The 11,887-nt window shown below is 38.9% G+C and overlaps 8 non-coding genes across 8 annotated transcripts; all 8 read right to left on the reverse strand.

Moving 5' to 3' along the window:
• Window positions 1-33: 33 nt before the first annotated feature.
• LOC126265128 (5S ribosomal RNA) lies at window positions 34-152 on the reverse strand. Its single transcript, XR_007547670.1, has one exon. It is a non-coding gene; the product is annotated as a 5S ribosomal RNA (ribosomal RNA).
• A 1,543-nt stretch (window positions 153-1,695) lies between these two features.
• Window positions 1,696-1,814, reverse strand: LOC126265129 (5S ribosomal RNA). Its single transcript, XR_007547671.1, has one exon. It is a non-coding gene; the product is annotated as a 5S ribosomal RNA (ribosomal RNA).
• Window positions 1,815-3,355: 1,541 nt separating this feature from the next.
• LOC126265162 (5S ribosomal RNA) lies at window positions 3,356-3,474 on the reverse strand. Its single transcript, XR_007547704.1, has one exon. It is a non-coding gene; the product is annotated as a 5S ribosomal RNA (ribosomal RNA).
• A 1,548-nt stretch (window positions 3,475-5,022) lies between these two features.
• On the reverse strand, window positions 5,023-5,141 carry LOC126265130 (5S ribosomal RNA). The gene has a single exon (XR_007547672.1). It is a non-coding gene; the product is annotated as a 5S ribosomal RNA (ribosomal RNA).
• A 1,569-nt stretch (window positions 5,142-6,710) lies between these two features.
• Window positions 6,711-6,829, reverse strand: LOC126265131 (5S ribosomal RNA). The gene has a single exon (XR_007547673.1). It is a non-coding gene; the product is annotated as a 5S ribosomal RNA (ribosomal RNA).
• Window positions 6,830-8,370: 1,541 nt separating this feature from the next.
• LOC126265132 (5S ribosomal RNA) lies at window positions 8,371-8,489 on the reverse strand. The gene has a single exon (XR_007547674.1). It is a non-coding gene; the product is annotated as a 5S ribosomal RNA (ribosomal RNA).
• Window positions 8,490-10,034: 1,545 nt separating this feature from the next.
• LOC126265133 (5S ribosomal RNA) lies at window positions 10,035-10,153 on the reverse strand. Its single transcript, XR_007547675.1, has one exon. It is a non-coding gene; the product is annotated as a 5S ribosomal RNA (ribosomal RNA).
• A 1,573-nt stretch (window positions 10,154-11,726) lies between these two features.
• On the reverse strand, window positions 11,727-11,845 carry LOC126265134 (5S ribosomal RNA). The gene has a single exon (XR_007547676.1). It is a non-coding gene; the product is annotated as a 5S ribosomal RNA (ribosomal RNA).
• Between the last annotated feature and the right edge of the window lie 42 nt (window positions 11,846-11,887).

Below are 11,887 nucleotides of genomic sequence, written 5' to 3' on the forward strand. Positions count from 1 at the left end.
ATTAAGGACAAAAACAACGAGAAATCAGCAAAAAGGCAACAGCACGCGGTATTCCCAAGCGGTCACCCATCCAAGTACTAACCGCGCCCGACGTTGCTTGACTTCAGTGATCGGACGAGAACTGGTATTTTCAACGTGGTATGGCCGTTGCCATCAGTTTCTTTTTCACAGGTGGTTTACGAGCAACGCATATTAACTGTCAGACATCAATTTTGAGTCAAGAATGATTTCAAAGGACCACAAAGTTTGCAGGATATTACTCACTTCGACATAAGTATAACATTGATTGTTATTTTGAAGAAGAAGAAGGGAAAAAAAAAAAAAGAAAAATTCGTCGGACTACCTGTTTGCTTAATGAAGCATCCAAGTGTGAAAAACTACCTGAAACCTTCCCTACCGGCATATAAATAAAGTTCATTATCGCCGTTGATCAGTATATTTTATTCCGTTCAACCATGCCTTTCGTTACAACGCTATTCCATTACTGCAAAACCCTTTTCTTTGTCTATCCGACCGTCGGCGAGGACAATGTCGATCGGAAGTCAATGAAACGCACCAGAGAGAATTACAGCGAAAACGAGGACGGCGAGTTTTCAGATGGCGTTGTTGTAAAAAAATTAAAATTGACACGGGACATGGGCACATCGACCGAATCGATGTCACCAAACATTAGATTAACGACCGTATCAGCTAATATTTCAAAAGCACCTGGTCCGATTCGGTCTGTTTCCCCTGGACCACGATCAAAAGCCGAAACGGTCGTCGTTTCTTCCCGAAGGGGAAAACAAACAGCGGAGACGCTTAAAAAAGACGAAGTACACGTTAAAAAGAGTGTTGTTCTCGACACTTATCGTCCGACACCGAGGAGAAGAGTTTTGACGCCTAGCAGACGCATCGTTAGGAAATTATTCGACGATTTACCAGATATACCGGTGACTGTGTCAGTTGAAAAGAGGGACACGGCTGTTTCTGTACCGTTGAAAGCGGAACCGATAAGGTATTCGTTGGCGGGACCGGTATTAAATTTACGATATTACAGGACAAACATGTATACAAATTTTCAAAAATAAAATAAACAGAAATAGTTACACGTAATAATTTAATTTAATTTAATTTAATTTAATTTAATTTAATTTAATATAATAATAGTAATAATAATAACTATTATTATTATTATTATTATTATTATTAATTTAATAAACAAAAATAATGTATCATTTAGATACATATCAGGTTGAACGTGAGCGCAGACAAGCAGACAGGCGCAAGCGCACACTGAAAAAATTCGAGATGGTTTATATTTAATAAGTCTCGGACAGTCGACGCCGGGCGACGGCGGTGTGCGGACGCGCCTGACACCTGTTCATCTACTAAAATCGATATTCGTCGGTTTGCAACGGGACACTTTATCTTAATACCCGTACGACGGATCATTGATATTGGAAACTCACAACAATTTATAACTGACGAAACTTATAAGTAAATAAAAAAATTATTATGTGTTTGCGTTCGTCCATGTGACCGCGCAACAGCGTAACATCACTGTTTCGGATTTACACGGTGGTGGAAGGAAGTCTACGACAAAAACGATATATGACGCGCATCCACCATAATTCGATATTTCGATTTTATTCACAAAATATATTTCGAAAAATTACATCAATTAAGGACAAAAACAACGAGAAATCAGCAAAAAGGCAACAGCACGCGGTATTCCCAAGCGGTCACCCATCCAAGTACTAACCGCGCCCGACGTTGCTTGACTTCAGTGATCGGACGAGAACTGGTATTTTCAACGTGGTATGGCCGTTGCCATCAGTTTCTTTTTCACAGGTGGTTTACGAGCAACGCATATTAACTGTCAGACATCAATTTTGAGTCAAGAATGATTTCAAAGGACCACAAAGTTTGCAGGATATTACTCACTTCGACATAAGTATAACATTGATTGTTATTTTGAAGAAGAAGAAGGGAAAAAAAAAAAAAGAAAAATTCGTCGGACTACCTGTTTGCTTAATGAAGCATCCAAGTGTGAAAAACTACCTGAAACCTTCCCTACCGGCATATAAATAAAGTTCATTATCGCCGTTGATCAGTATATTTTATTCCGTTCAACCATGCCTTTCGTTACAACGCTATTCCATTACTGCAAAACCCTTTTCTTTGTCTATCCGACCGTCGGCGAGGACAATGTCGATCGGAAGTCAATGAAACGCACCAGAGAGAATTACAGCGAAAACGAGGACGGCGAGTTTTCAGATGGCGTTGTTGTAAAAAAATTAAAATTGACACGGGACATGGGCACATCGACCGAATCGATGTCACCAAACATTAGATTAACGACCGTATCAGCTAATATTTCAAAAGCACCTGGTCCGATTCGGTCTGTTTCCCCTGGACCACGATCAAAAGCCGAAACGGTCGTCGTTTCTTCCCGAAGGGGAAAACAAACAGCGGAGACGCTTAAAAAAGACGAAGTACACGTTAAAAAGAGTGTTGTTCTCGACACTTATCGTCCGACACCGAGGAGAAGAGTTTTGACGCCTAGCAGACGCATCGTTAGGAAATTATTCGACGATTTACCAGATATACCGGTGACTGTGTCAGTTGAAAAGAGGGACACGGCTGTTTCTGTACCGTTGAAAGCGGAACCGATAAGGTATTCGTTGGCGGGACCGGTATTAAATTTACGATATTACAGGACAAACATGTATACAAATTTTCAAAAATAAAATAAACAGAAATAGTTACACGTAATAATTTAATTTAATTTAATTTAATTTAATTTAATTTAATATAATAATAGTAATAATAATAACTATTATTATTATTATTATTATTATTATTATTAATTTAATAAACAAAAATAATGTATCATTTAGATACATATCAGGTTGAACGTGAGCGCAGACAAGCAGACAGACGCAAGCGCACACTGAAAAAATTCGAGATGGTTTATATTTAATAAGTCTCGGACAGTCGACGCCGGGCGACGGCGGTGTGCGGACGCGCCTGACACCTGTTCATCTACTAAAATCGATATTCGTCGGTTTGCAACGGGACACTTTATCTTAATACCCGTACGACGGATCATTGATATTGGAAACTCACAACAATTTATAACTGACGAAACTTATAAGTAAATAAAAAAATTATTATGTGTTTGCGTTCGTCCATGTGACCGCGCAACAGCGTAACATCACTGTTTCGGATTTACACGGTGGTGGAAGGAAGTCTACGACAAAAACGATATATGACGCGCATCCACCATAATTCGATATTTCGATTTTATTCACAAAATATATTTCGAAAAATTACATCAATTAAGGACAAAAACAACGAGAAATCAGCAAAAAGGCAACAGCACGCGGTATTCCCAAGCGGTCACCCATCCAAGTACTAACCGCGCCCGACGTTGTTTGACTTCAGTGATCGGACGAGAACTGGTATTTTCAACGTGGTATGGCCGTTGCCATCAGTTTCTTTTTCACAGGTGGTTTACGAGCAACGCATATTAACTGTCAGACATCAATTTTGAGTCAAGAATGATTTCAAAGGACCACAAAGTTTGCAGGATATTACTCACTTCGACATAAGTATAACATTGATTGTTATTTTGAAGAAGAAGAAGGGAAAAAAAAAAAAAGAAAAATTCGTCGGACTACCTGTTTGCTTAATGAAGCATCCAAGTGTGAAAAACTACCTGAAACCTTCCCTACCGGCATATAAATAAAGTTCATTATCGCCGTTGATCAGTATATTTTATTCCGTTCAACCATGCCTTTCGTTACAACGCTATTCCATTACTGCAAAACCCTTTTCTTTGTCTATCCGACCGTCGGCGAGGACAATGTCGATCGGAAGTCAATGAAACGCACCAGAGAGAATTACAGCGAAAACGAGGACGGCGAGTTTTCAGATGGCGTTGTTGTAAAAAAATTAAAATTGACACGGGACATGGGCACATCGACCGAATCGATGTCACCAAACATTAGATTAACGACCGTATCAGCTAATATTTCAAAAGCACCTGGTCCGATTCGGTCTGTTTCCCCTGGACCACGATCAAAAGCCGAAACGGTCGTCGTTTCTTCCCGAAGGGGAAAACAAACAGCGGAGACGCTTAAAAAAGACGAAGTACACGTTAAAAAGAGTGTTGTTCTCGACACTTATCGTCCGACACCGAGGAGAAGAGTTTTGACGCCTAGCAGACGCATCGTTAGGAAATTATTCGACGATTTACCAGATATACCGGTGACTGTGTCAGTTGAAAAGAGGGACACGGCTGTTTCTGTACCGTTGAAAGCGGAACCGATAAGGTATTCGTTGGCGGGACCGGTATTAAATTTACGATATTACAGGACAAACATGTATACAAATTTTCAAAAATAAAATAAACAGAAATAGTTACACGTAATAATTTAATTTAATTTAATTTAATTTAATTTAATTTAATTTAATTTAATATAATAATAGTAATAATAATAACTATTATTATTATTATTATTATTATTATTAATTTAATAAACAAAAATAATGTATCATTTAGATACATATCAGGTTGAACGTGAGCGCAGACAAGCAGACAGGCGCAAGCGCACACTGAAAAAATTCGAGATGGTTTATATTTAATAAGTCTCGGACAGTCGACGCCGGGCGACGGCGGTGTGCGGACGCGCCTGACACCTGTTCATCTACTAAAATCGATATTCGTCGGTTTGCAACGGGACACTTTATCTTAATACCCGTACGACGGATCATTGATATTGGAAACTCACAACAATTTATAACTGACGAAACTTATAAGTAAATAAAAAAATTATTATGTGTTTGCGTTCGTCCATGTGACCGCGCAACAGCGTAACATCACTGTTTCGGATTTACACGGTGGTGGAAGGAAGTCTACGACAAAAACGATATATGACGCGCATCCACCATAATTCGATATTTCGATTTTATTCACAAAATATATTTCGAAAAATTACATCAATTAAGGACAAAAACAACGAGAAATCAGCAAAAAGGCAACAGCACGCGGTATTCCCAAGCGGTCACCCATCCAAGTACTAACCGCGCCCGACGTTGCTTGACTTCAGTGATCGGACGAGAACTGGTATTTTCAACGTGGTATGGCCGTTGCCATCAGTTTCTTTTTCACAGGTGGTTTACGAGCAACGCATATTAACTGTCAGACATCAATTTTGAGTCAAGAATGATTTCAAAGGACCACAAAGTTTGCAGGATATTACTCACTTCGACATAAGTATAACATTGATTGTTATTTTGAAGAAGAAGAAGGGGAAAAAAAAAAAAAGAAAAATTCGTCGGACTACCTGTTTGCTTAATGAAGCATCCAAGTGTGAAAAACTACCTGAAACCTTCCCTACCGGCATATAAATAAAGTTCATTATCGCCGTTGATCAGTATATTTTATTCCGTTCAACCATGCCTTTCGTTACAACGCTATTCCATTACTGCAAAACCCTTTTCTTTGTCTATCCGACCGTCGGCGAGGACAATGTCGATCGGAAGTCAATGAAACGCACCAGAGAGAATTACAGCGAAAACGAGGACGGCGAGTTTTCAGATGGCGTTGTTGTAAAAAAATTAAAATTGACACGGGACATGGGCACATCGACCGAATCGATGTCACCAAACATTAGATTAACGACCGTATCAGCTAATATTTCAAAAGCACCTGGTCCGATTCGGTCTGTTTCCCCTGGACCACGATCAAAAGCCGAAACGGTCGTCGTTTCTTCCCGAAGGGGAAAACAAACAGCGGAGACGCTTAAAAAAGACGAAGTACACGTTAAAAAGAGTGTTGTTCTCGACACTTATCGTCCGACACCGAGGAGAAGAGTTTTGACGCCTAGCAGACGCATCGTTAGGAAATTATTCGACGATTTACCAGATATACCGGTGACTGTGTCAGTTGAAAAGAGGGACACGGCTGTTTCTGTACCGTTGAAAGCGGAACCGATAAGGTATTCGTTGGCGGGACCGGTATTAAATTTACGATATTACAGGACAAACATGTATACAAATTTTCAAAAATAAAATAAACAGAAATAGTTACACGTAATAATTTAATTTAATTTAATTTAATTTAATTTAATTTAATTTAATTTAATTTAATTTAATTTAATTTAATATAATAATAGTAATAATAATAACTATTATTATTATTATTATTATTATTATTAATTTAATAAACAAAAATAATGTATCATTTAGATACATATCAGGTTGAACGTGAGCGCAGACAAGCAGACAGGCGCAAGCGCACACTGAAAAAATTCGAGATGGTTTATATTTAATAAGTCTCGGACAGTCGACGCCGGGCGACGGCGGTGTGCGGACGCGCCTGACACCTGTTCATCTACTAAAATCGATATTCGTCGGTTTGCAACGGGACACTTTATCTTAATACCCGTACGACGGATCATTGATATTGGAAACTCACAACAATTTATAACTGACGAAACTTATAAGTAAATAAAAAAATTATTATGTGTTTGCGTTCGTCCATGTGACCGCGCAACAGCGTAACATCACTGTTTCGGATTTACACGGTGGTGGAAGGAAGTCTACGACAAAAACGATATATGACGCGCATCCACCATAATTCGATATTTCGATTTTATTCACAAAATATATTTCGAAAAATTACATCAATTAAGGACAAAAACAACGAGAAATCAGCAAAAAGGCAACAGCACGCGGTATTCCCAAGCGGTCACCCATCCAAGTACTAACCGCGCCCGACGTTGCTTGACTTCAGTGATCGGACGAGAACTGGTATTTTCAACGTGGTATGGCCGTTGCCATCAGTTTCTTTTTCACAGGTGGTTTACGAGCAACGCATATTAACTGTCAGACATCAATTTTGAGTCAAGAATGATTTCAAAGGACCACAAAGTTTGCAGGATATTACTCACTTCGACATAAGTATAACATTGATTGTTATTTTGAAGAAGAAGAAGGGGAAAAAAAAAAAAGAAAAATTCGTCGGACTACCTGTTTGCTTAATGAAGCATCCAAGTGTGAAAAACTACCTGAAACCTTCCCTACCGGCATATAAATAAAGTTCATTATCGCCGTTGATCAGTATATTTTATTCCGTTCAACCATGCCTTTCGTTACAACGCTATTCCATTACTGCAAAACCCTTTTCTTTGTCTATCCGACCGTCGGCGAGGACAATGTCGATCGGAAGTCAATGAAACGCACCAGAGAGAATTACAGCGAAAACGAGGACGGCGAGTTTTCAGATGGCGTTGTTGTAAAAAAATTAAAATTGACACGGGACATGGGCACATCGACCGAATCGATGTCACCAAACATTAGATTAACGACCGTATCAGCTAATATTTCAAAAGCACCTGGTCCGATTCGGTCTGTTTCCCCTGGACCACGATCAAAAGCCGAAACGGTCGTCGTTTCTTCCCGAAGGGGAAAACAAACAGCGGAGACGCTTAAAAAAGACGAAGTACACGTTAAAAAGAGTGTTGTTCTCGACACTTATCGTCCGACACCGAGGAGAAGAGTTTTGACGCCTAGCAGACGCATCGTTAGGAAATTATTCGACGATTTACCAGATATACCGGTGACTGTGTCAGTTGAAAAGAGGGACACGGCTGTTTCTGTACCGTTGAAAGCGGAACCGATAAGGTATTCGTTGGCGGGACCGGTATTAAATTTACGATATTACAGGACAAACATGTATACAAATTTTCAAAAATAAAATAAACAGAAATAGTTACACGTAATAATTTAATTTAATTTAATTTAATTTAATTTAATTTAATATAATAATAGTAATAATAATAACTATTATTATTATTATTATTATTATTATTATTAATTTAATAAACAAAAATAATGTATCATTTAGATACATATCAGGTTGAACGTGAGCGCAGACAAGCAGACAGACGCAAGCGCACACTGAAAAAATTCGAGATAGTTTATATTTAATAAGTCTCGGACAGTCGACGCCGGGCGACGGCGGTGTGCGGACGCGCCTGACACCTGTTCATCTACTAAAATCGATATTCGTCGGTTTGCAACGGGACACTTTATCTTAATACCCGTACGACGGATCATTGATATTGGAAACTCACAACAATTTATAACTGACGAAACTTATAAGTAAATAAAAAAATTATTATGTGTTTGCGTTCGTCCATGTGACCGCGCAACAGCGTAACATCACTGTTTCGGATTTACACGGTGGTGGAAGGAAGTCTACGACAAAAACGATATATGACGCGCATCCACCATAATTCGATATTTCGATTTTATTCACAAAATATATTTCGAAAAATTACATCAATTAAGGACAAAAACAACGAGAAATCAGCAAAAAGGCAACAGCACGCGGTATTCCCAAGCGGTCACCCATCCAAGTACTAACCGCGCCCGACGTTGCTTGACTTCAGTGATCGGACGAGAACTGGTATTTTCAACGTGGTATGGCCGTTGCCATCAGTTTCTTTTTCACAGGTGGTTTACGAGCAACGCATATTAACTGTCAGACATCAATTTTGAGTCAAGAATGATTTCAAAGGACCACAAAGTTTGCAGGATATTACTCACTTCGACATAAGTATAACATTGATTGTTATTTTGAAGAAGAAGAAGGGAAAAAAAAAAAAAGAAAAATTCGTCGGACTACCTGTTTGCTTAATGAAGCATCCAAGTGTGAAAAACTACCTGAAACCTTCCCTACCGGCATATAAATAAAGTTCATTATCGCCGTTGATCAGTATATTTTATTCCGTTCAACCATGCCTTTCGTTACAACGCTATTCCATTACTGCAAAACCCTTTTCTTTGTCTATCCGACCGTCGGCGAGGACAATGTCGATCGGAAGTCAATGAAACGCACCAGAGAGAATTACAGCGAAAACGAGGACGGCGAGTTTTCAGATGGCGTTGTTGTAAAAAAATTAAAATTGACACGGGACATGGGCACATCGACCGAATCGATGTCACCAAACATTAGATTAACGACCGTATCAGCTAATATTTCAAAAGCACCTGGTCCGATTCGGTCTGTTTCCCCTGGACCACGATCAAAAGCCGAAACGGTCGTCGTTTCTTCCCGAAGGGGAAAACAAACAGCGGAGACGCTTAAAAAAGACGAAGTACACGTTAAAAAGAGTGTTGTTCTCGACACTTATCGTCCGACACCGAGGAGAAGAGTTTTGACGCCTAGCAGACGCATCGTTAGGAAATTATTCGACGATTTACCAGATATACCGGTGACTGTGTCAGTTGAAAAGAGGGACACGGCTGTTTCTGTACCGTTGAAAGCGGAACCGATAAGGTATTCGTTGGCGGGACCGGTATTAAATTTACGATATTACAGGACAAACATGTATACAAATTTTCAAAAATAAAATAAACAGAAATAGTTACACGTAATAATTTAATTTAATTTAATTTAATTTAATTTAATTTAATTTAATTTAATATAATAATAGTAATAATAATAACTATTATTATTATTATTATTATTATTAATTTAATAAACAAAAATAATGTATCATTTAGATACATATCAGGTTGAACGTGAGCGCAGACAAGCAGACAGGCGCAAGCGCACACTGAAAAAATTCGAGATGGTTTATATTTAATAAGTCTCGGACAGTCGACGCCGGGCGACGGCGGTGTGCGGACGCGCCTGACACCTGTTCATCTACTAAAATCGATATTCGTCGGTTTGCAACGGGACACTTTATCTTAATACCCGTACGACGGATCATTGATATTGGAAACTCACAACAATTTATAACTGACGAAACTTATAAGTAAATAAAAAAATTATTATGTGTTTGCGTTCGTCCATGTGACCGCGCAACAGCGTAACATCACTGTTTCGGATTTACACGGTGGTGGAAGGAAGTCTACGACAAAAACGATATATGACGCGCATCCACCATAATTCGATATTTCGATTTTATTCACAAAATATATTTCGAAAAATTACATCAATTAAGGACAAAAACAACGAGAAATCAGCAAAAAGGCAACAGCACGCGGTATTCCCAAGCGGTCACCCATCCAAGTACTAACCGCGCCCGACGTTGCTTGACTTCAGTGATCGGACGAGAACTGGTATTTTCAACGTGGTATGGCCGTTGCCATCAGTTTCTTTTTCACAGGTGGTTTACGAGCAACGCATATTAACTGTCAGACATCAATTTTGAGTCAAGAATGATTTCAAAGGACCACAAAGTTTGCAGGATATTACTCACTTCGACATAAGTATAACATTGATTGTTATTTTGAAGAAGAAGAAGGGAAAAAAAAAAAAAGAAAAATTCGTCGGACTACCTGTTTGCTTAATGAAGCATCCAAGTGTGAAAAACTACCTGAAACCTTCCCTACCGGCATATAAATAAAGTTCATTATCGCCGTTGATCAGTATATTTTATTCCGTTCAACCATGCCTTTCGTTACAACGCTATTCCATTACTGCAAAACCCTTTTCTTTGTCTATCCGACCGTCGGCGAGGACAATGTCGATCGGAAGTCAATGAAACGCACCAGAGAGAATTACAGCGAAAACGAGGACGGCGAGTTTTCAGATGGCGTTGTTGTAAAAAAATTAAAATTGACACGGGACATGGGCACATCGACCGAATCGATGTCACCAAACATTAGATTAACGACCGTATCAGCTAATATTTCAAAAGCACCTGGTCCGATTCGGTCTGTTTCCCCTGGACCACGATCAAAAGCCGAAACGGTCGTCGTTTCTTCCCGAAGGGGAAAACAAACAGCGGAGACGCTTAAAAAAGACGAAGTACACGTTAAAAAGAGTGTTGTTCTCGACACTTATCGTCCGACACCGAGGAGAAGAGTTTTGACGCCTAGCAGACGCATCGTTAGGAAATTATTCGACGATTTACCAGATATACCGGTGACTGTGTCAGTTGAAAAGAGGGACACGGCTGTTTCTGTACCGTTGAAAGCGGAACCGATAAGGTATTCGTTGGCGGGACCGGTATTAAATTTACGATATTACAGGACAAACATGTATACAAATTTTCAAAAATAAAATAAACAGAAATAGTTACACGTAATAATTTAATTTAATTTAATTTAATTTAATTTAATTTAATTTAATTTAATTTAATTTAATTTAATTTAATTTAATATAATAATAGTAATAATAATAACTATTATTATTATTATTATTATTATTATTAATTTAATAAACAAAAATAATGTATCATTTAGATACATATCAGGTTGAACGTGAGCGCAGACAAGCAGACAGGCGCAAGCGCACACTGAAAAAATTCGAGATGGTTTATATTTAATAAGTCTCGGACAGTCGACGCCGGGCGACGGCGGTGTGCGGACGCGCCTGACACCTGTTCATCTACTAAAATCGATATTCGTCGGTTTGCAACGGGACACTTTATCTTAATACCCGTACGACGGATCATTGATATTGGAAACTCACAACAATTTATAACTGACGAAACTTATAAGTAAATAAAAAAATTATTATGTGTTTGCGTTCGTCCATGTGACCGCGCAACAGCGTAACATCACTGTTTCGGATTTACACGGTGGTGGAAGGAAGTCTACGACAAAAACGATATATGACGCGCATCCACCATAATTCGATATTTCGATTTTATTCACAAAATATATTTCGAAAAATTACATCAATTAAGGACAAAAACAACGAGAAATCAGCAAAAAGGCAACAGCACGCGGTATTCCCAAGCGGTCACCCATCCAAGTACTAACCGCGCCCGACGTTGCTTGACTTCAGTGATCGGACGAGAACTGGTATTTTCAACGTGGTATGGCCGTTGCCATCAGTTTCTTTTTCACAGGTGGTTTACGAGCAACGCATATT

Source organism: Aethina tumida, chromosome 3, assembly GCF_024364675.1.
Source record: "Aethina tumida isolate Nest 87 chromosome 3, icAetTumi1.1, whole genome shotgun sequence".
NCBI classification, from domain to species: domain Eukaryota; kingdom Metazoa; phylum Arthropoda; class Insecta; order Coleoptera; family Nitidulidae; genus Aethina; species Aethina tumida.